Here is a 25,056-nt window from a genome sequence, read left to right as displayed (position 1 = left end):
GACCCCAAGGAGAGACTCTAATTATAGTGACATAAAGCCAACAAAATTAGTTAGGTTTATGATTAATATTTATATTGAAGATAACTTAGCAGTACTTAGTTTTCCTGTTTGTAAGGTTTTGAAGCTTACCACAGCAATAGGATTTTGTATTCGATTTTGTATTCGAATCAGGATACGTGGGTTTTACCTTTCTTGCTTAACTTTAGAAGCTCCTGCTTAACCAAGATTATTGTATTGCTCCATATGGTAGAAAACAAGCTTATAAATATCTTGAAGGCTTCAACAGTTCACTAACTCCTTCCTCCAGTAATTCTAAAATGTCCTCCTGAGTACATCCAAATAGATAAGCACAAATTTCAGTTTCTCTCCTGAGGTCCACACATTTCACTTACTCTTGAGTTACTGGGAGAGCCAGTCTGTGAGAAACCAGCCTTACATCAGGCAATCAGTGAGAGCATATAAATTCCAAAAGGATCTTGCAGGGTGAGCTTTAGAAAGATTTTGGCTTGTGTGATGAAATAAGCAAAAGAAAAACCTGACATTACTGTATGAATTAATAGGTTGCATACATTGTCATTAAGAATTATGGGGTATGATGCACATGCATGCACACCGTTACAGCAGCAAGTCCCTGGACATTCTCATTGTCACTGCTTTTCATACACTGCATTTCCTCTGTTTAAGTAAAACTGAGCACTCAAACACATCATATTTTTCTCCCAGTCAGCCTCTTTCCATTATCTCTGATAATTTTAAAATAAATTTTGTTGCACAAACAGGTTACCTAGAAAACACCTCCAATCCTTCAATCCCTCAGCCCTCACACAGAGTTATTCTCATATATTCTTTCCTGCCCAACAGCATTTAGATCTAAGCCTTGCTTGTTCTTTGATGACTAAGAATAGTCTCCTCCTCCCATTGATTTCCAGAGAGTTATGCTCCCATTTCATTTTCACTGACTTACAGGATATCTTTTCTCTTTTGATCCAAAGCAACCACAAAAATTCATGTTACTGGATGGATCATGTCCATTTTCCATTTCCCACACTTCTATTTTCTTACAGCTTTGTAGTCTTTTTCATTCAGCCTTGTTACCCTGCTTTTATCAAATGTATTCTAAGAACTGCAGCTACAATTTTGATAGCATGTTGGTTTTTTTCCTAAGGAATTTTTGGCATACATTTTTATAGCCATCATAGATATCTTTTGTTGTGTGAGATATCTCTGTCTCTTAGCTGTCATTTTTTAATATTCCCTCTCTCAGTTCAACTTTGAATTTGGGCTAGTAATTTTACCAAAATTCTAATTTGATGTACTTCAGAGAGCTCAATTCCTTTTCTTGCATTTCTCTCATTTTAAAGGAGAACTTAACAACAACAACAAAAAAAAATGATGTATTAAACCAGAAATTTTCGAAGTTAAAACCAACTTCTGTGTATAAAATAATGAAAATATAATTTAAAGAAATGTACTAAAAACCACCATGGTCTATAGAGCCTTCATTTTTGCTCGCATTACTGTGGGTATTTAGGGGTAGAGCTGGTTGTTTTAAGCAGATCAGAAGTTGTTTGATACTTACTATCAGTTTTGTAAAACTGATAATAATTTGTTTTTACTAATTGTGTCAGAATCTTACAGGAGAGACATTTCATAAAATATACAATACTTATTTATGTTTTAATCAAGGGATGGGGAGAAACTTTCATAATAATGTTGCACTTAATCGCTAAAGTAGAAGCTTACAATTTATTTCCTGATGCCAAAGAAATACCTAAATTTATCCACTCACTCTTTCAATATCCACTTTTTATTTATGTTTCACAAGATGCTTCTGCTAAAACCTTTCTGTTGTGTGCCATGTGATTGGAGAATTAGTTTGTAGTTAAAGTTCAAAGGAGTTCCTGAACAACAAAAAAAAGTTGATGAGGGTGAGAAGTCATTACTCGTAGCAAACAATCTTTTATCCTATCAGAGGAAAACGGTCTTAAATAGGCTTAGTGGCACCTATGCCACTGGCTGATTAGCAACAGCTATTCTCTGAAATTTTGCTGCTGTTCTTTCTCTCTTGTAGTTTATATCTACCTCTCTCATTCTAATTTTATTAATTTTTTTGGAGAAGGGAATATCTTACTGTTCATTTTAAGCATGTTTCCTATATCCTCTAATGCTATAGGCTCTCCTGGGCAGAACTTTCATTCCATCTTCTTCTGGGTGGAAGCAGTTGGTGAAATGATGTTCTTGCACATTTCCAAGCCCTCTTGAAAATGCATCTTCCCCTTTGATATTTAGGAGTTGATTTAATATGTAACAGTTGGCTGAGAGATACTTCATAGGTCAAACAGTCATTTTTGAGCACTTTTTTTTTTTTTTGTATTGTGTGCTAAGTGGGAATATATTCTCAGATATATGTTCTATTTTCAGTCATTCAGGCTGTAACCCAGCTAACATTTCAGTTTAGCTAGGTAAAACAAACTCAGTCTAACTCTTATGATTACATTGTAAACATCTCCAGTTGATGAAGACATCATATACCACCTATCTTGATAATTAATGGAAATAAATCACAAGGTATCTCACCAAGTATTCAGGCAAATCTGAAGAAGCCCCCTTAAGTGCATGTCAAAGACTTTTCATTAAATTGAACCTGTCCTAAGATTCAACTAAAATCTGTCAGTGTTTCATATGCCAACAGGTTTCTAATATCCCAACAAGTCTAATAACTGAATAAAAAAAACAGCATACAGAAAAGTCTACTTACAGGGGAAAGTGTGAGAAGTCACTAGGTTCCTGGGCTTTAGCTGGATGCATTTTTGAAGTTGGAAATAAAAAAAAAAAAAAAAAGAAAGAAAGAAAGAAAAATTGTATCTGTTTAGAATGTTCTTGATCTTCCATTCTTTGCACTGTAGCCAGTCACCAGTCATTTACTTTTTCTGCTCCATTGGCAGCATTAGCACTGGTAAAGCTATGAAAGGCACACACAGCTGAATATGCGCAGGATTTGACTGACTTGCACTCTACATTTCTAAGCAGGAAAGGCACATATTGAACTGCTTTCTTTAAAGCAGATAAAAGCAAAATTAACACACTCCATCCATTTTATTTTTTTTTAAATACATATAGAAGTTCACAATTTTCCTGGAAGTGGCATAAAATTAGCCTAACTCTGATATTACATACTAGATAAGTTGAGAAACAAAGGATGACAAAAAGTTCCTAAACCATGCAAGAAAGCTGTAATGGGGAAGTTATAAGAAATTACTGCTGTCATTTTCAAACCGCTTAAAAGCTTATAGCCTCCATTACAATGTTGCACATCTTCTTGGAAGAAAGAATTATTTCTTCAAAACTGAGAAGAACATTGACAGAATTCTTTGAATTAGGTTCTACTGTTACTTCCAGGACAACAAGACCTTTCTATCCCCTAAAACTGCCCTATGTTTACATTGTTTTTGTTTCGCACCTCTTTATAAAGACACTTTGTGTATCCCATGTGTGAAAGTGCAGGATAAGTTAACAGAGTTACAATGCGACTGATACTCGAGGGAAAGAAAGAGGTTGTGACCTTATCTAGCAATTCTAAAACTGGATGACGCCTAAAGATCAGGGCCTTGGCATGGCCATGAATACAATGGACGTGATATTTGTGACATTTGTGCACTTTAGAGCATACTGCAGTTCCCTCTGTGCACTCTGTACTAAACTGTGTTCACATTAGAAAATAAACTGTGTTCAAAGTAACCATGGCAACTCTGACATAGATGCACGGGGGATAGTTCTGTTACATGTGAATATGAGCAACAGCATGGAAGAACACTGGGGAGACCATTCTGAGTGAACTGCGCTCTTCCTCCCAGAGGATCCTGCTCATCCACTTCTTCAATATTGTTTGAGGACATTCACTAAATTTGATTCAAGTAGCAATAATTTTGGAACAGATATCAGTTTTAGAAGTGGGCATCAGTGCAGCCTTTGCTTTTAGTTAATATCCATATTTAACTTTTGGTTAAAATTCTTGCCAGGTTTCTTGTTTTAGAAAAAGCAGAAGCACAAGCAGCATGAGAGACCAGGGAGCTTCAAGATATCAAGAAATCCAGTCACAAATCACAACAGAGCCCAGTAGAAGGTCAAACATATAGTGGCTAAATTGTGAAATATACAATCCTTTAAAAAAGTAAATTTAAGAACTGATTCTGGCTGTGCGTTAGTTACCAGAGCATAGGAGAAAAGAACAGTCTTCCTAATAATGGCTTGTTAATAGCAAGAACGTGTATTTGACCCAACGTAGGGCCAGCAAGACCCATATGTCTTCCTCCCTTGAAATGTGAGTATTTTGGTTGATCTTCCGGGATTTTCATGTGTCTAGAAGTTCATGTGGCCAAACAAACCCAGCCAAGCTGCAGATACAAGCATCTTCGGATGTGCAAATATTAGTTTTATAGTGCAAGCCTATTAAAAACATGATGAAATGCAAAAAAACATGTATACATAAATCTCTTATCCTGTGAAGAGTCTCAGATAATTAGCAGCAGCTGAAGTAAAAACAAAATATGACTTCCATGAAAAACAGTCCAGAAGTGTGCTCCTGATAGGCTTTAAAGCATACACTTTTCAAAGAGCAAGTCCAAATGGAAAGGAGTGCAACACCTGAGGCAGCCCAGGTGGCTGACATAGGTAGAAGACCAAAAGACTCAGAGTGCATTCGCTGAGATGAGACAAGGGCATGAAGATTCAAGGACAGCTCCTGTTATTCAGCTCCATTCTAAAGATGAGAATTCTAGAAATGTCTTGTATTTTACCTGTGAGCAAGTCTGGGTGATCTCTTTCCCTTTAACTCTTCAAGAAATGGATTATGTACTGTGAGCAATAAGCAATAAGATTCTGTTTTGCATCTCATAAGGCCAGAGGGGTTGATCAATGCAGTGGCAAAAGACACATTCAAAGTCCAAATCAAATCACATTCTAGTAGGAGAGAAACACTTACAGATGCCTTTAAGGAGAGCAGTTCAACAGGAATATTGCAACCTCCTTTCTAGGCATTAAAAGCCGAGTAATGAAAATAATAGTGCTTACTTCTGTGTAATGGTCTACATGCATATCAATTACTTACACAATCCAAAATTGACATGAGGCATAAACAGACTTCAGTCCCATGAAAGAATATGGGAAAATATTTGCTTACAGCAATATCATTAGCTAAATCAGCAAAGGGAAAGAGAGCTATGTGGCTACTGCTTTACAGAATAAAGACATTAGGCTGCACTCTGTAATGTAAATGTAAAAACAACAACAACAACAACAATGTTAAAAGCACTGGGCTTCTAAGAAATTTAGTGGCTGGAAGATAAAAGCTCGTTACCAAAAAAAAAAAAAAAAAAAAAAAAAAAAAGGAACTTTCCACACACTGTTCTATTATAGCAGTGTGCATCAAGCTGTCCACTGTATCCTAAAACTGTAAGCAAAAAGTAGGAATGAGATAGGTCTAATGCATTTAAAAAAATATGGCAAAGATTGAAGTGAATGGCACAGAAGACTACCACAATAAGTGATATAAAATCTGATTGTGAAAGCACATGTTAAACACTTTAACATGTTATTGTGGTAATGGTAATAACATGTTAATGTGTTAAGACACAGATGAGGAATGTTGCAACTGAGATCCCAAAAGGCTTTCCATATCATCCTCTTATAAGAGAAGCAATATTGGAGGAAAAGCAACCTTCTGGTGATGACAACTACATCACTTTACCTGCAGAAAACATGTTACTCCACTCATGGGTAAAGATGTCAGTTCCAAGTGGGATGGCTGTGATGTATCCTAATGCTGTCACCAAGTTGGAAACAAAGCATCTCCAGACTCCTTTGGTTTTCTCTACTACTTCAGACAAGCACTATTCCACTGACAGGTGCCTCAGAAGAGATGCTCAGGCTTGTGTGGTCCCCATACGGTGGAAAACTACAAAGAGTAGGAGGTGCTGCCCATGCTCCTGGATAACAAATGAGGCAGCAATATTATGGGCTGGTGGAGTGAAAAGAGAAGTAGGTTAAAGTTTCTTATGGAACTTTCTCTAACTGTTTAATGCAGTAGGTACTGTGAAAAGAGCATGCAAGTTGAAAAAAATCCACAGATGTAGGAATGGTAATAATAACAGACCTTTAATTTACCCTGACTCTGAGGATCTTCACTCACTAAACCAAGTCAAAATCCCATTCCTGTGTTGAAATATGCTTCCAAGGCTACAAGGTAAGAACAAGGTGAAGATACTAACACAATAAACGTGGAAATGGTTTTGAAAACTTAAGGGAATCAAAGCAATAGAAGAAATATTACAAGACTTGCACATTGTTTAGGAGATGTAGGTGGAGATAAAGAAATCATACAGATGATTTGAAAACACTGAGACTGTTGAGATTGCACAGAAACTAAGACTGATATTGCACTTCATTATGAAACATGATTTTTTTTGTATTAAGTATCCATCCATCTGTAAGATAGTTGCCAGCCAAGGGCTGTTTCAAAAAGCAAAGCAACTCACAGACATTCTTGTTTGTGAAGAATATGTCAGTTTAAGATCCAGCAAAGCTAAAAGCAGAAGGGAGTAGGTCACACTATATTAGGCTGTGCAACGTGGCAGTGAGGAATGGCATGGGATGAGAAGGAAGCAGAGCTGTCAGGATGCTTTGATTCAAAAATACCCATTTAATTGGTGTACTTCAGTATAATTCATCATGCATTGGCTACAGTTTTCCAGCTCATAGGCAAGGCAGTGAACACACACAATTCACTTAATGGCTCTTTTCACCCCTTCAAGCTTCTTCTCTCCCTTTCTCCAGCTAATCTTCCCTCGCTGTGATTAGATGCTATTTTGTTAGAATTTTTCCTTTCCATGAAATGTTTCTATGAACATAACACAATACTTTCTTTCAAATTAAATAATTACTTTTCATCTGAGATCTGGACCTGCATCCCAATGATGTTCCATACTTCAAACTTCAGTTACATATACCCTAGGTTTACTTTATTCTAAGCTTTGCTTTTTATTCTTAAGTCTATTTTTCTGAAGTGCGGAAAGTATACATGTTTCTGAGAAAGTTTGTCTTTGAAAAATAGAGTCAAGGCATACAACTTTTCATTCTGAAAGTATTGACTGTTCACTTGAAGTCAGTCAATACCCTTAGCAACTATGGCCAAATCATGAGGTAATTGAAGTTACATAGCCTTCACAAAAAGTATTTTCATTACTTAAAAATCAGATCTTTATACCCAATGTTACCAAGAGTATGCCCAGTTGGACTTCCCAGTGCTATAATTGAGTCAGAATCACAGAATCATCTACTCTGGAAAAAAACTTTAGGATGACCAAGTCCAACCATTGAAATGACCTACTAAATCATGTCTGTAAGCACCACATCCACATGCCTCAAATATTTCCACGGAAAGGGAATCCACCACCTCCCTGGAAAGTCGCTTCCAATGCTTCACTGCCTTCTTTGTTGAAAAATTCTTCCTAATGTCCAAACTAAACCATCACAGTGCAACTTAAAACTATTTTGTTGCATCTTTTTACTTGCTAGTGAGAAAAGTGATAGACATCTCCTCACTGCAGCTTCCTTTCAGGTGGCGGAAGAGAGTGATGAGGCCTACCTTCAGCAAGAGCTGCAGGAGCCCAAAACTGAATAAAATACTCAACATTAGTACAGTCTACAGGTGAGACAATAGCTTCCCCTGCAGAACATCTTTTGATGGACACTGACTAGAACCGCATGGGTCTTGGTGGCTTCCTAGGCATGATACTAGCTCATGTTCAGCCAGATTTTGAAGAGCAACCCTAGATCTTTTTTTGTGCAGTTTTCCAGCCATTCTTCCTCAAGACTATATCGATGCATGAAGTTGTTCTGACAAATACAGCACTCAGCGTTTAGTCTTGACAAGTTTTGTGATCGACATCCTATTTATCTAGCCTACCCAGATTCCTCTTCAGAGCCTTCCTATGCTTAAGCAGATAAAATATAGAAGTAGGCTAAGCGTTAATTTAAAGCTGAATCTTCTTTAGAATTACAATTTTCAGAATACTGAGGAGTTGAAAGCTTTCATGGCTAACTGAGAATTTGAGAGGAAGATACACAGAGAATACTGACTGAAGATATTAGGAAAATAAGTTTGCTACAATTTTTCGGATAAAAATTTTCCACTTACCCAGTAACAAAGTCCTCAGTCTAACTAAACATCTCAGTGGCAGCAAGCATGCAGCAATGACCTGCTGAAGGAAGAATGTAGTCAAGCAAGTAGTGCACTGATGATTGAACTACATGCTGACCCTATTATTATCTTCATGATTTTCACAACTCTCAAATATTTTCTCCTCTGATCTTGAGGCATCTTCTAATACAACTCCTGACGGATATCTCTTACTTAAATGCACCTTCCTTTCCCTTTTTTACTTTCCTTACTTCTGATTGCTCCCCCAAGTACATTTTCCCAGCCTCTGTCCCTCTTCTTGAGCTATTCTTCCTTTCCTCTTTCCCATCTAACTTTTTACTTTTTTAGAAGAAAGCTTAATGTGAGCAGTTATTTCACTGAGATGTCACTGTGACAATTACATAAATTTGGTGTGAAAATATAGTAAGAACAATTTAACAATAATAGTGGTGTTTAAATATGTTTCTTCACGGACACACTCAACTTATATTCACTGAACCAAAGGTTGCATTCAGGCTGCTTCTAAAAAAAGCTTTCTACTCCAGGTGTCTCTACAGATTTCTTTGTTTATCCTTCCCAGTGTGTTTTAAACAACTCTGAAAAGATGAAATAGGCAAACTCAATCAGAATATCTGAACATGAATGTTTTAGCTTATTTTCATCAAAAGTAACAACACTACTTTTTTTTTTCCTCCACCAAATTAATACTCTTTCATGGCCTAATAACACAAGATAGAGTTTTTTAAGCTTACTTTCAAATGAGATACAAGATTATTCTTCATCAATTCCCAGAAAGATTGTTAGCCCCAGAATAGCATTGGTAGATGCTGGTCCTTAGAAAAAGTGATTTTTTTCCCAATGCATTCTTTACAGTACCTGGCAAAGTACTATTAGACGAGTATATAGGGGGGGAAAAAAAAAAAATTGACCTACACAACTAATGATAAGGTCTCTGTCCCTAAAGCATTCCTTCTCAGAAAGTAGCTTTCATCCAGAAAATATTCTCCCTTTGGAAACAAACCCTTAAATGAGCCCAGAGAGTGAGCCCCTACCAGTCACATGTTAAGCACAGGTAAGCTTGCACCTGTGCTTACTTGGCCAGACAGCCACCCCCTTCACCAGGTGCTCAAACATCAGTTCAGGCTGTGACATAACCGTTTCCTCATAGGAGGATAACACTACTGAAATGGTTTTCGGTCATTGGTAGGGACAAACTCATTTCTGCTGTGGAGAATCATCAAAAATTCTCTTGACACTACTACTGAGGCCACATTCCTAAGCTTTACATCTAACCTGTGTAGGTCATACAAATGTCTTCAGACTTGCTCCATGGTCAATACACTTTGAGGCTAGTTTAACTTGATTAATATTGTGCCCAACTTTATGTTTCCAGGCAAAGAAGAAGAGTTTTGCTGCTATATCTTAGGCACAAATGGAGTGAATTTCATCCCACGGTCCATTCAGGCTCTGTCTGCACAGACTCCAAAATACTGCACTCTGTATCATAGATGTAAACTACAGTGATATACACTTATAAGAAAGAGACAGACAGATACTTGTCAATGCAAAACTACAATATGGTAATTTAAACAATGGACACAGCAACATATGATTCTTAATGGCTCAATATCCTTGAATACTTGCTACATAGAAGGTAGAGTTGTACAATCAAACCTTAGCAAAGCTAGTACAGCTTAAAACTATAAATTACTTAACAGAAGTCTGTATTTGCAAGCTGGCACCACCACATCAAGGGGGTGTCTACACAAATGTAAGTAATCTCAAGAGGTATCCCTACTCAAGGCAAGATCCTGGTATACAACCACCTGCTTGCAAGAAGAAATTAAATGATCTCTTTTGCTGCTTCCTATTTATGGGGTAATATGACTGGCATATCATTTTGCATTGCTATCTATTAAACCAAGTGTGATATCTGTTCTTTTAACAGACAGTTTGAGCAAGTATTTTGCTCATCAATTGTCCGTAATAACCTTGACTGATATCAGCCCTGAGCTAAGGGCAAGATATTTTGCATCTCATAGTATAAGCAAGGCCTTGGGCAATAAAACTAGGCTAAAAGAAGAAGCTGGGGGGCTGGAAAGGGAACATACTGTCGTACTCAGATTACAAAAGTGTTCTGCTGAATATGAAATCCTATCTGAAGAGTTTTCTATGCTTTAAATAATCTATAAGCTTTGTTCCTCTGCAGGCAGGCACCCAGTTTTAGTAAGCAGACTAAGTACTTAATGGTATATTTTAGTGAAACAACATAAAGCGGAATGTGCAGCAGTATCTGATTCAAACTCTCCTCGCTGCTGAGAAGACAAGGTAAAAATGCTTTTGATTAAGTATCTTAGTTTACACATGATGAATCTAGGTCTTGTTCCTGATATTGGTTTTCCACAGGGTATTTCCTGTTTTCCATTTTTTTTTCAGCCTTAACATTCAGCTTTACATTCCTTTGAGAATATCAAAATAAATCTGCAAAATTCTTGAAGTACTTGGGCATCAAAATAAATCCGGACAATAATGAAAACTAAAGGTGATGCTTAGAACAGTTTACTTATAATTTTGCATAAAGTTTTCAAGAAACATTTTAAAAATGCCTCACTTAGAATGTAATCAACAACTATTAAAACTTTTTGAATAATGTACAGTAAAGTTTGCATTTGGAGTTTTAGATGAACACAGGAGTTGTATGAGTCCTATATGGCAAATAATTTTATTTGATGAATTTTGCTGTTCCTGCTGGTGCTCTGTGAATATTTATTCATTATTTGAAATTATTCACAAATGTCTTTAGTGAATGTTTTTGTTTGTTTGTTTGCAGACGCTTTGCAAATAGTTCATAACAGATATTTGTCATTTTCTCCTTTTTGATGAGATTTGTTTTCATGAAATACTGTTTCTATTCCTTAGCAGTTTGATTTATATAGCAAAACAACACAGCAGGAAATGCACATTTTACACGAAGCTATCTGAAATCAACTTCAGTCAATTTAGTGAATATTGAAGGTTGAATGTTTTGTTGGGTAGAATTCTCATTAGTACTGTCTGAGAAAAAATATGCAAGAATAACACACTTTATTAAACTCTGAGTCTGGAGTGAGTGAGTGACTCTAGAGCCCCTTGTAACATAAGTTATTCTATAATTCTCACAATGAATGTTTTCAAACTCCCTACACTTATTTGTCCCCATAATTTATTACTGAAATGAGAAGTGAATTCATCTCTGCAAATCCAGGCACCTATGTATTAGTTATTATGTCTAAACTAATCATCATCTTTACTCTCTCTACAATAAATACAGAGTTTATTTCTTTCTGCAGTCTCCAACTCTAATGTGAAAATGTGATAAATTTACAGTTTTGGAGTACCTCTGGAATTCCACTAATAAACTACCTATTTATTAGTTGCCTTTTAAATATGTAAATTTCAGTGAAATTACTTCTGTACAAAGTTCAAAGGATCATTAACACAGGAAATAACAGTCTTAGTAGTATGTGGGAGAGTAAGATGACTTCGAAAACAATATGAACTGCTCTGGGAAAAAGTTTAATTCCACAAAATGGTAGGCATGTTTGAACTAAGAAGATGTCTGGGATAAACCGGGACCTCTACATTTGAAAGTAACAGAAAAAAAACTGATCAGAAAGTTGCTGGTACCTACTAAATGAATATAAAAGGATACAGTGAAAACAGAAGATAAGCTTGATTTGATACAAAGCAGTATCAAAGTGTGAATACACAAAGCACTAGTAAGCTACATAACTTATGATCACAAGTACAAGAAAGATCAAACTAGAAAAGGATAAGAGGCTCAAATAATCAAGAATAATTTACTTCCTTACTACCTGATTTGTTTACTTTCAAATACAAATTTCCTGTAAGTGTATATAATTAAGTAAGGCAGGTATAAAGAAGAGGGAGTGTGAAATTACTGAAATGTAAGGGCAATCGTAGAATGTGGGCTAGTGGATATTAAATGTTCATAAAGGAATGGAGATTGTAAAAATATAAACATTTCATAGTAAATGGTGTAAGGAATTTGAATTTGTGACAGGAGGACTGAATGAGCACGCTAATGTTATGAAATGGATTATATGACTTGGCAACATAATTAATTTCCTTCAAATTCTGTATTTCCTTCAGTGCTCCCTTCCCTTCCTTTTCTTCCACCATAAAAATTTGCTCTACTTTGGCCTTCTCTTGTGCTTCACTAAATCTCATGCTCACAAGCATTTACCAGTACACTTCACCCACAGAACAACTGTTTCACCACCAGAGGAAAAATGAAGCAGAGAAACCCTGAAAGAATGGTTTCCTTTTCATGAATACTTTGCATGTTCAAGTATCAACTTTCTGTTGCAGGGAAAGAGGCAAGATCCTGTATAATAAAACCAAGGATAATCTAAACCTCACCAGACATCTGAGGTCTACATTTAGTGAACAGAATTAATTTTCAACTGTTACTTCTCATTGAAAGGTCACTCGTGTGCAAAAAAAAAAAAAAAAAAAAAAAAAAAAAAAATTGTTTATCATTGCATAATCCTTAATTATTAATGCTTGAATGCAGTTTAATTTAATCTCCAATCAAGAAAAATCTATTTTGCCATCCTTGGCTCCTGCAATTATAAAGAAGAATAACCTTGGCATAGTACCTGCTTAGTTTTCTATGAATGCTTATGCTTTAAGCTACTTAAAAGGCCATTTATGCATCATCTTAGACTGCAGAAGTGTGAAGAGAGAAGGAACATGATGGATCACAGCAGCTGTAATGTGTGAACACACCTAGATAGTATGTGGGGCCAGGCTGCTCAGTGCTTAATGACTTGCTGAGGTTCATGTGCCCTTGAAGGGGATTCTGTTACCTCATGGGTCACCTAGAGCTCAGAATTTTGCTTGCCCTCCTTTCTCTCTATGTGGATGGCGAAGGATACTTAACATACTTAGTACTAAGGGAAGAAGAACTCATAATTTCCTAGTGGCATAGACCCATCAGATCTATAATAAATTATCCTGCAAGCCGCCCTTCCTGTTCCAATCTTTCTAACACGAAGAAGACAGATTTTGATCAGATTTCAGAGTTCAATTCTTGCTCTCCTAGGATCTCATTTATTTCATGGTGACAGTGCATGCTACCTTATTTTAGCAGCTATTTTTTCCAATAGGGATATCCTGTAACCCCCTCAAGTAAGACAATTGATTTCTCCCATTCTTTAAGCCACTGGCTGTGAAGGAAAATAATATTATTGTGGCACAAATAGTCAGATGGCAAGGTTCCACATATACTAGATTATGTTCAAGAGAGGATATTCATACAGATTAATGGTTCAGTGTAGAGATAGCCAAATAAATGTTGGAATCCTAGAATCATTAAGATTGGAAAGACCACTAAGATCACTATGACCACTGTAAACTATGTCACTTAGTGTGGTATCAATCCTTTTCTTGAAAATTTCCAGGGACAGTGACTCCACCATCCCCCTGGGCAACCTGTTCCAATACCTCATTGCTCTGAGAAGAAATTTTTCCTAACATTCAACCTGAATGAGAGAAATGAAAGAGAAAAATGAAAGAACATTAATTATATTTGAGATCCAGAATGGCTTTATGGGTTACTTCTAAGGAGAGTCCTAAGCCATTTACATGTTTTCCTTGCTCTGCTTAAATCGTAATCTGGTTGCAAAAGGAAGACCTTTAGGGCATAATAAAAATAAACTGGTTTGCATGGTTGACACAGAAATGTAATAAACACTCCTCCCATTTTCACTCTGCTGTCAGAGCAATGTTTCATGATTATTCTATGCAGGTGCTTCATTCAAGTCTTTCCAGCAGCAATTCAGCCACTTAGTGCAGGTCATGAAGTTGCACTGCACTTGGACACAATGTGTGCTGTTAATAATCTGAAGTGACAAGGCAGCATAAGAGCTTTCTTTCTTTAAAGAAAACCATATTAGCTGGATTTAATATGCTGAAATGGAGCCTTTATGATGGCCTAAGGAATGTCCAAATTTTATTTATGTTCCATGGAATCTAAGTAGAAACTTTAATTAGAACTCCAATATGACATTTTCTGCTTAAGCACTGCAAGTTTGTTTTATTTTATATATTTACTTAAAAAACTCAGCCCCCAGGCAACTATCTTAACTATATTAAACATTTTCAGTTGAGCGATCATTGATAATTTTTTATTTCTCAGTACTGACACACGATATCCAACAGTTTGTGCATGTAATAAAAATAACCAAATCTTCTGCTTTTTGTAAGCAACACTGTAGTACATAAAAGCAGATGGTATTTCTGTACATGAAATTCAGGATATGATTAGAAGAGGTATCTTTATATTTTACAACAGAACAAATGTTTCACTATTTCCCAAAAATGTAAAGTTTATCTAACTATAATGAATTTTTTACCCTCCATGGGGGATGGGCCTCTAACTCTGTCTTTCTAGACATACAGCTGAGCTAATGCATAACTGTATGTTTGCAAAAAAATAGAAGTAACTGTGCAGACATTTTGACCTAGTTTTGTCTGGGATAAAGTTAATTTTCTTCCTACAAACTGGTGTGATGTTGTGTCTTGGATTTAGGATGTGTATAATGTTGATAACACACCACTATTTTAGTTGTTGCTGAGCAGTTCTGCACAGAGGAATTTTCAGCTTCTGGTGATGCCTTGCCAAGGAGGTGGGGGTGCACAGGGAACTGGGAGGGGACAGACTCAGGACAACTGGCCCAGAAAGGCCAAAGGGATATTCTATACCATATAGCATCATGATGAACAATAAAACTGGGGAAGGTGGTCAAGAGAGTGACTGCTGCCCAAGGACTGGGTGGGCATCAGTCAGTGGATGGTGTACAGTTGTGTTTTGCATCATTCATTTTGCATATCATTTTATCATTATTGTTATTCCTATTTTATCTTCCTTTCCTGTCCTTTTAAGCTGTCTTTATCTCAACTCACAAGTTTTACCATTTTTTACCCTCATCTCATTGTGGTAGTGGAGTAGGTGAATGGCTGTGCATGCTTGGCTGTCTGCTGGGTTAAAACATAACTTTCCACATGCCTAATCAAATTTGTCATCTAGTGAGAGCAAGCAGACAGCCTCAGCACTCCTCAAAGCAACACTGTGAGGGAAATGAAGAGAGCACAGGACCTGCTTATCTCCACTGTAAACTGGAGTATCTGCTCCATATGTATTAATAACAAGGAGAAATGATAACTGGTCTCCCTTTTTAGTGTTGACTAAGGCAAGATTCAGCATAAGAAATACCTATGAGCTATATGAACCAGACCAAAATTCACACTGTTTACTTATGTTACTATTTTCCCATTAATTTTCTATCACAAATGGAGAATCCATTTCTGTGGAATAGGAATTCTTCCTTAAAAGTCAGTCTTGTGATGTTAAGTATTTAAAGATATCCAGACAGAGCCTTATGATGACCCTTCTCACTTTATCTTATTTTCCTATCTAAATTCTTGCTTTGACTTTGCTATCTCCTTTTCCCTCTGTAGGGAATTTTAGATTTCTCTTTCTCCATCCTTCACTACTTCAAGGCCACCAAGGTATTTTATTCACAAAGGCAGACTTCTTAATATACTCATAGCATGGATACACAAATACGACAATAATACCTGTGAAGTAGACATATTGAAAGTAAGTGAATCTTCATTATCAACTCAATTACAAACCTGATCTGTGAAAGCTGTGATATATAAACTGGCTAGTATTTGACTTAAAAAAATGAAAACATATTTTTATTTCTGTATGTCAAAGAAGAATCTGCCCTCACATCTGAACGGTATTAACAACCTAGTAATTTCATGACCCAATCACTGTAAGTGGAATCTTCCAGTTGGTTTAAGATTTGACTTGGGTTTTTGATCTGCTATGTATATTTGTTTACCTTATAAAAATATCACAGGTAAGGCTTACAGACGCTGAGAGGCTTTAAAAGGAAAAGAGGGCTGGAGCACCTCTGCTGTGAGAAAAGGTTGAGGGAAGCAGACTTGTTTAACTTGGAGAAGAGTAGGCTCTGGGGAGACCTTCCAATATTTGAAGGGAGCATATAAACAGGATGGGGAACAGCTGTCTAAATGGATTGATAGTGATAGGACAAGGGGAAATGGTTTTAAACTGAGACCAGAGAGGTTTAGGTTAGATATTAGGAAGAAGTTTTTCATACAGAGGGTGGTGATGCACTGGAACAGGCTGCCCAAGGTGATTGTGGATGTCCCATCACTGGAGACATTCAAGGCCAGGCTGGATGTGGCTCTGGGCAGCCTGGTCTGGTGGTTGGCGAACCTGTATAAAGCAGGGGGGTTGAAACTAGATTATCATTATGGTCCTCTTCAACCCAGGTGATTCTATGATTTTATGAAAAGCCAAACGGAGATTCATAGAGGCTACTCAACTGAGTCACCAGAATGCAAATAAACATTCACTATTGCACTGGTTTCTTCAAACAAGAAAATTCCATGTAGCAAGGAAATCCTTTCAAGATTTACTTGGAGCATGTTCTCTCATCTGCTTTCAGGAAGACTGAAAATTGTTTTAGTGCTAGCAGGGGCTTAAAGTGGCACTTGCTTCTGGAGAGTCTTTGATTAGCTTAGATTTATTTTATTCTACTTTTTATTTTATTTTATTTTATTCTATTTGTTCAATATTCATAAGTTTTTAAATGTTTGTAAAACATGTGTTATTTGTTTCATACAGTCATAGAATCATGGAACGGCTTAGGTTGGATGGAATCACATAATTACAGAATCACCAAGGTTGGAAAAGACCTTTAAGATCATCTAGTCCAACCATCCACCTATCACCAATAGTACTCACTAAACCATGTCCCTCAACACTGAATCCAAATGTTCCTTGAACACCTCCAGGGTCAGTGACTCCACCACCTCTCTGGGCAGCCCATTCTACTGCCTGATCACTCTTTCAGAAAAACAGTATTTCATAACGTCCAGCCTAAATCTCTCCTGTCGCAGCTTGAAGTCATTCCCTCTAGTTCTATCACTAGTTACATGAGAGAAGAGGCAGACCTCCAGCTCATTACAACCTCCCTTCAGGTAATTATAGTGAGCAATAAGGTTTCCCCTGAGCCTCCTCTTCTTCAGACTGAACAGTCCCAGCTCCTTCAGCCACTCCTTATAAGGCCTGTGCTCCAGACCCCTCAACAATTTTGTTGCTGTGACTCTACAGAGATTTGTCCTGCTTTCTATGAGCAGACATGTAGGAGCCAAATTCTAGCTTCTCTTGTACGTAAAAGCTCAGTGTAGAAACTCGCATCCAAACACCTTTCAATGGCTGACTTGAAACTAGGCTTAGTTGTTTCCGTCATAGAGAAAGGGGAAAGCAGGAATATCCCAGATTAAAAATCTTCAGATTGGGAAGTTTTGCTAGTGGAGAGATGGTGGCAGATTTAGTCTCTTATACGTTTTGTAGCTATTCTTTTGAAATCTATATGATAAAGGCTGAAAAGCTATGAAAAATGAAAACAAGCCTATAAAACAGAGTTTGCACTATCTCTGTTCAGACTGACATCCTTTGGACAAATTTGTCTTCATACCTGCGTGCATGATAGCAGGCCCTGATCAGGCAGTTGTAGAAGGGAAAAGACATAAAGTTCATATTAAAAGGAAATAAATTTTGTGAGACTAGGTTTTCAAAGGAGGGAATTGGAAAACAGGATAGATTTAATCTTAGCCAACACACTTATGACTTGGCTCCCTGCATAAGAGAATGAATGAGAGACAAGATAAATTGGGTAAAAATTGAGTGCAGATGTGTGAATACAGAGCTCCAGGTTAGAATGACATTTCACAAGAACCTTAATGTTTGGGTTGATTAAGATAATGAGCATCTTGGGCTTAAGTTAAGTCCTAAAGATAAGTGATATGAATATCCCCAGATGGAAAAAAGTATTCATATTTCCATGCCAATAGTGTAGAGCACTCTGCTACTTGCTATAACAGATAGGACTGTAAATGACAACTCTTTATAGGGCTGTAAACTGCAAGTTATCTTTACTACAAAGCTACCAGGAAACAGATCAGCTACACACACACATATGTCAGTGTGCCACAGTGGGACCATGCTCGTTAAATTGCTGTTTGGCCTTTCCCATAATTAACTGACTAAATAGACCATACTGTATTCCCTGTAGCTTTGCCACTTCTGCAGGCAGTTCTCCCTGGCTCTCCTGCTTGCACTTCTTTCAGGCCATGCTATGGCCATTTTAGGACAAGAAAAGTAAAAGATGCATGTAATCATTCCCATGCATGACGCTTCCGATGGAACTAATGGCCTCCTTGAGAATATATATATAACTGCTATGAAATTCCAACTAACTAAAAGAGAGAAGGATGAAATATACTATTAGAAGGTTTTGGCCAGCAGGTCTACCAAATAGAAGTGCTACAGTATTTTTGGAATTCTCAGAGTAGTCCTTTTGTCAGCAAGACAGTTTCATGCACAGCCTCAGCCCCAGACAAGACTATTGTTGTTTTTCATCTCATATTCCACTTTGCTCTTTCCGGAACAAACACGAGTGTCAATGTACTACAGTAAGAAAGGTTTGATACCTATAGTACCAGTGGAAATGGTCAAGGAATCAGTAACATAAAAATTAATTCAAAAAGCAATTAATGAAATAATATCTAATATCTGACCAGAACATTGTTTCTGTATCTATTTCTAGCAAAGTATTAATTTTTTCCTTAGAAATTTTAAGAGAGATTTGGGTACCTGTTTTCATGATTACCTTCGATGTCGTTTACTATACATAGGGAATTTTTGTTTAAAACATCTCCTAGTTAATGTAAAAAAAAAAAAAAAAAAGCTGAACTTTTATTTCCAAAGCCCAAATAATAATGTGATAGACCTTCATGGCTATTTTAAGAATATCCTGTCAGAAGAGCAATTCTCAAAATAACATTTTAATGTGCTGTTTCTCTCAAATACATTTTAAGAATGAAAAATGATCTCTACCTTTTTGCTGTTTTAATGAGAGTTACTTTTGTTCTGAAGCAGAGCTATTTATTTCTAAGTAGGCAAAAAATTTAGAACCAGATAAAAAATAGCAATTTTCCCACCAGTTTTATTTCTGGCATTCTTTCAGTAATATTTCTAAATCTCAGAGGGTAAAGGCTTGTAGTGAGAACAGACTTCAAAACATATCTATCTTACATTGATTTTCTGCCTCTCTCCACCAAAACAGGGGAAAAAAAGCCCAAACTGAGAACGTTATGGTATTACTACCTCCTTGCAATTGACTATCATTGTAGTCAGTGATCATTTAAAGAATAAACATTGTATTTCAAGCAGCTAAGGTGTAAAGAGAGACATGACTATGAAATAAATAACAATACCAGGAGACTAAATGCATGTTTTGGACCTGTATTCAGTTCATAGTAGCAACTCATATGGAAGAAACAATTGTCAGTTTGGAGATGTTTTAGGCCTTAGGAAGTGCGAAGTGAGGTAGCAATATATAGCAAATTGCACAGAACTGCAGAGCCCTCAGCAGTTGTTTTGGAATTTACCAATATTTACAGGGTTCAGTGTGGAGAATTAATAGGAAAAAACATTTTCCCAACTGTGCTAAAAGGAATATGAATAAACCATAGAGAACCAAACAGTAAACATATTTCTTTTCTTTTCTTTTCTTTTCTTTTCTTTTCTTTTCTTTTCTTTTCTTTTCTTTTCTTTTCTTTTCTTTTCTTTTCTTTTCTTTTCTTTTCTTTTCTTTTCTTTTCTTTTCTTTTCTTTTCTTTTCTTTTCTTTTCTTTTCTTTTCTTTTCTTTTCTTCTCTCTTCTCTTCTCTTCTCTTCTCTTCTCTTCTCTTCTCTTCTCTTCTCTTCTCTTCTCTTCTCTTCTCTTCTCTTCTCTTCTCTTCTCTTCTCTTCTCTTCTCTTCTCTTCTCTTCTCTTCTCTTCTCTTCTCTTCTCTTCTCTTCTCTTCTCTATAGTACAAACCTGTTTTCAAGGGGAAAGAAGGGTAGTTAAGACAAGAAAATACTGACTGAATATAATTTTTAATTTAACTCGATAATTTCAATGACTGTAGTTACAATTATAGTCAAGGTCACTATGATGTTTTTGTCCTCTTCCATTCAGTGGAAGGAAAAGAAGAAAAAAATCAAACTAAACTTCTCAGCATTAGCATGCAAAGGTACTTCAGGCATCTGAACTCTAAGGCAACTCAGGTCAATAGAAATTAGTTTGAAATCATAGAATCACAGAATGGCTTAGATTGAAGGGAATCTTAAATATTATCTAATTCCACACCCCCTGTCCTCCACCAGGTAAGGCTGCTCAGGGACCCAACGAAGCTGGCCTTGAACAGCCCCAGGGATGGGGCACCCTCAGCTCTCTGGGCAGCAGTGCCAGGGCCTCACCTCCTTCTGAGTAGAAGATTTCTTCCTTTCTACCTAACTTCTATCCTAAATATCCCTTCTTTTAATTTAAAGTCATTCCCCCTTGTCCTATCATTATCAGACCGTGTAAAAAGTTGGTACCTTTCCTGCTTGTAAGTTCTTTAAAGTGTGAGAAGGCTGCAAGGAGGTCTCCCTGGAGCCTTTTTTTCTCCAAATCAATAGTCACAATGTTATCTGACCTTCTGAAGAAATATGTCCCAAGATAAAACCTAGAAAAAGTTGTCTGTTAGTAGCCAGATTACAATGTGAAATGGTTAGATATTGTCAGTGTGCTTTCAAAGGGAAGTTTTATCCAGCACTAAGGCTTTAGTCATTGACAGCACTGATGGCTGATATCAATTCATAATTCACAGGAATTAGAAAGGAAGAAAATATGACAATGCAAATATGGAAGTACATTTATGAATTAAAATAAATGACCACCCATCATAAAGAAAAGTCTTGGAGCAGAAATTATTGGAAATGAGATAAACGTAAATGCAGAAAAATTCAAATCAACCTGGTTCATCTATAGACTTACAAAAAAGTAGAGATGAAAATGATCTTACTAGGTTATCTAGGTGAATTTTTCAAGCTGCTGCTGATGAACAAATTAAAATCCGTGCCATGGGTGTAGTTACTCTTCGTTATACCTAGTGTAGTTTTATCTAGACTAGTTTGCTTATGGGAATGCCAGCTGAGACCATGTCAAAAGCCTTTCCAAAGCCAAGATGCATTACATCCACTGCTTCTCCCTATTCACAAGGTCTGTTACCTTGTCACAAAGGGAGTTTAGATTGATTTGACAATGATTCAGTCCTGACAAACCTATGCTGGCTGCTATTCATCTCCTGCTCATCATTCTGCTACAGAGGCAGGAAGAATAATTTATGCTTTTTCACTACTGATTTTGTTTGCACCAAAATAAGCCTGACATTTAATACGAAATTACTCCATTAATCTACTTTCTCTTATAATCAGGTGAATTAAGGTAAATTTAATTCTAAGTTTTCAATATAAAATAATGAGGGTTTTTTTTTCCCTGCTATGTCAATACAATAAGGAGGATATGCTGGGTTTTCTTTTTCATACATAAAAAAGTGGAATTGAGAGACAATCGTAGAATTCAACCAGCTAAAACTATGGATCATTTACAGCTGTTTCTTTAATAAAAATGCACATACACTTTACCTAAATGTGCAAAGTTTTTGCATGAATGAAAAATTAATAATATTTTCTGAATTGTTTGCTACTCAGGGAAGATACTGGAAACACAGAGTATATTCAAATTCAATAGCATAAGGGATGATCTGCCTGCCAGTAAGTTTCAACCTCATTATGAAAAGGTGAGAAGACAACTTCATCTCTGCAGGCCTTTTGATCTTTGCTTTCTTGTTGAAACAATGAACAAAGATGCCAGTCAGTTCTAGCTGTAACACAGATCCTTCTCACTAGACTCTGGACTGAGTCCAATACCCATACCATATAGGTCAGCAAGGAACCATCTGTCGTTAGTGATGATCTGTAGTCACTACTGACATGTTAGATCTCATCTAGTGCTGGTGAGTGAAAGACTCCCTTATTACCAAGCCAAATGAGGTCGGGCTCTATCAGTCCTGCATATGGATCATACATCAACTGTATATACTCTCCATTATTATTTAGAGAATCTTGTACTGATAAGTTCAAATCAGAGCAATTTATTACCAGAACTACAATAGTATTTCTCTTTAACACTCTAAAGAATCTATCCTTTGTCACACTGAGGCATACCCATATATTCATTTTCCCTCCTGACTTTTTGAACCATCAGAAAAGTAAAAAAAAATAAAAAATCTGTGCCTTAGAGACCATATGCTGTCTGTAATATTTTCTTGGATTTTTACAAAGTATTAATGGATGTATATAAGCTGTTATGACTATAACAGAATACAATACAGTGCATGGTACTATTGAAAGGAGATAATAAAGGATCAGAATGTTTTCCTCTGTCTCTTAAAGTATATCTTCCCTTATGTACAAATATAGTCAAAATGTTTACATTTATTTTTGTTTGTATAGAGGATAAAATAAAATAAATACTGTTGAAATGTATAGATAGAATACCTAAATACAAATTAGTACATGTTTAATGAGGGCAGGTTAAGAGCAGAAATAGCAACAGCTCATTTTAAGATGATATCTTATATTTTTAAAGGAATTTCTGTGACTGGATTCCCATGACAGCGTAAGATGAGCCCCATCAGAGGTCCTTTACAGTGGTATAGTAACAGTAGATAGTAATGACAGAGATCTTTGGGGTGTTTGATCAGGTGGAAAGATACTGTCAGTAGAGCTAGCTGAAGGAATCCAAGAGCACTGAGATACAGATGTAAGATGAATAATCTCCTATAAGAGCCTGTTACATCAGTTGAGTTATGAGAACTTTTCAGTTCTTACCTTCCTAGCCTCCTTGGAAAGGACCTAAAAAACACATTTCCATTTTTCTGTACTTTGTGGCTAGAAGATTGAGGGAGGTCCTTCGTCTCTTCTACTCTGTCCTTGTAAGGTGCCACCTGGAGTATTATGGCCAGGCCTGGGACCCCCAGCACAGGAAGGATGTGGAGCTGCTGAAACAGGTCCCAGGAAGGGCCATGAAGGTGATCAGATCACCTCTCCTATGAAGGAAGATTGGAGGACTTAGGCTTCCTCAGCTTGGAGAACAGAAGGCTCCAGGGAGACTTCTTTGTGTCCTTCTAGCTCTTACAGGGATCTTGTAAGCAAGGAGAGGTCCCACTTTTTACCTAGGCAGAAGTGATAGGACAAGGGGAAATGGTTTTGAACTAGAAAAGGGGAAATTTAGATTAGATACTAAGAAATTTTTTACTCAGAGGGTGATGAGGCCTGGCACAGGTTGTCCAGAGAGGTTGTTGTTTCTGCATCCCTGGAGATGCTCAAGGACAGGTTGGATGGCATCCTGGACAGCTTCATCTGGGCAGCAACCAGACTGTGGCAGTAGGGTTGGAACTGGATGGTCTTTGATGTCCCTTCCAACTTAAGTCACTTCCATGATTGTATGATTTTGTGAGTCTATGATTTTCATCTTGAAATTATTTCTTTAAAATATTTTTGTCAGTCTTTTCTTCTACTTACTCAGTTTATCTTTCAGGACTCCTCTATTTCCATTTGCTTGCAAGTATATTTTTGTTCTACTTAACCTTCTGGTTTTATTTTATCTGCTTTTCATTTTGGAAGGAAAATATGTGTTAATCTTGGAATCAATATCCACTTGATAGGGATATATAAATTTCATATCTTCACATTCTTTCATATCTTTATATGCTTATATTTTGGATTGCTGTTCAGTGACATCAAAGATCACCAAAGCTAACTATAAGTCAAATGGACAGCTTGGAATTATAATATAGATTCAGAACATTTCTAAATTCCTTTTTGCTATTAACTTCATCTGTCTCTGCCCTGGTAACACTACAAAGTTGAAAAGATATGTAATGAGCCATGATTGTGGAAGCAGTAGCTTCTCAATCAGAATTCTTGGTTTTCCTAATTCCAATCAACAGATACCTTCAGCTCTACGTCCTTCTGAGACAACATCTATCTTCTTGTCTCTTTCCATTTCATTGACTCTCCATCTACTTTCAGACCTCATCTGAAAAACAGATTCCTCCCCCCCCCATCATTTCTCTCTGCCATAGCTATTATAATTTGAAATAGAAACTTTGTTACTTTTAATAAGGAGAAGTGTTTATGTGAGAAACTCATTCATGCAAACAATAAATATTGTCATGACACTTCCCTGAGGGCAGAAACTTGTAGATGCAGTTATTTATTAAAATCCATTGTTTTGTTTAATTAACATTTCAAAGAAAGAAGATTCCTGCTCCAGATCGCATCTTCATGAAGTGTGGAAGAAAATTGGTGGTTTTTTTTGTTTGTTTTTTTTTTTTTACACCTCTGTGATAAACAGTCTTCCAAACTCAAATCATTTGTAAGGAAAAAAAAAAAAAAAAAAAGCAAAACAGAAAAGACAAAAAAACTCCAAAAATTTTATTTTAAGACCATATACAATGTAAAGATTAAAATACACTGTTACAAAATTATATTCTCTACTTATCTGATTGATGAATGCCATTGCAGCAGCAGTTGCTGCAGATTCAGTGTTATCAGCCACCTCTTGATAAAGCCTGAAATCTCTTCCAATCTGAGGTATCCTATGAGCCTAACATTTTTTATAAGGTTTATGTCGCTTTATCTCCTCCTTCTGGAACTTTCCACAAAAAAAAAAAAAAAAAACAAACAGATGATAATTATACATTACTTGGCTCTTCTTCAGGAATAAACCTGATCTTAATTCTATTGCCTTCCAGCTTTTGGGGCCCTTTGTTGAGAATGGCCTTGGCTTTATACAACACTGCTTAGCAGAAACTAGAA

General features: G+C 36.6%; 1 long non-coding RNA gene across 1 annotated transcript; it reads right to left on the bottom strand.

The window, feature by feature from the left end:
- Positions 1-1,744: 1,744 nt before the first annotated feature.
- On the bottom strand, positions 1,745-9,187 carry LOC128080136 (uncharacterized). The gene is made up of 5 exons (XR_008206502.1): positions 9,131-9,187; positions 8,195-8,258; positions 6,152-6,234; positions 5,747-5,984; positions 1,745-1,901 (listed from the first exon to the last, which is right to left on the bottom strand). It is a non-coding gene; the product is annotated as an uncharacterized LOC128080136 (long non-coding RNA).
- Positions 9,188-25,056: the final 15,869 nt, after the last annotated feature.

Source organism: Tympanuchus pallidicinctus, unplaced genomic scaffold (assembly GCF_026119805.1).
Source record: "Tympanuchus pallidicinctus isolate F22 unplaced genomic scaffold, pur_lepc_1.0 scaffold2, whole genome shotgun sequence".
NCBI lineage: Eukaryota > Metazoa > Chordata > Aves > Galliformes > Phasianidae > Tympanuchus > Tympanuchus pallidicinctus.
The sequence above is the reverse complement of the archived record's forward strand: the minus strand, read 5'-3'. Positions and strand labels throughout refer to the sequence as shown.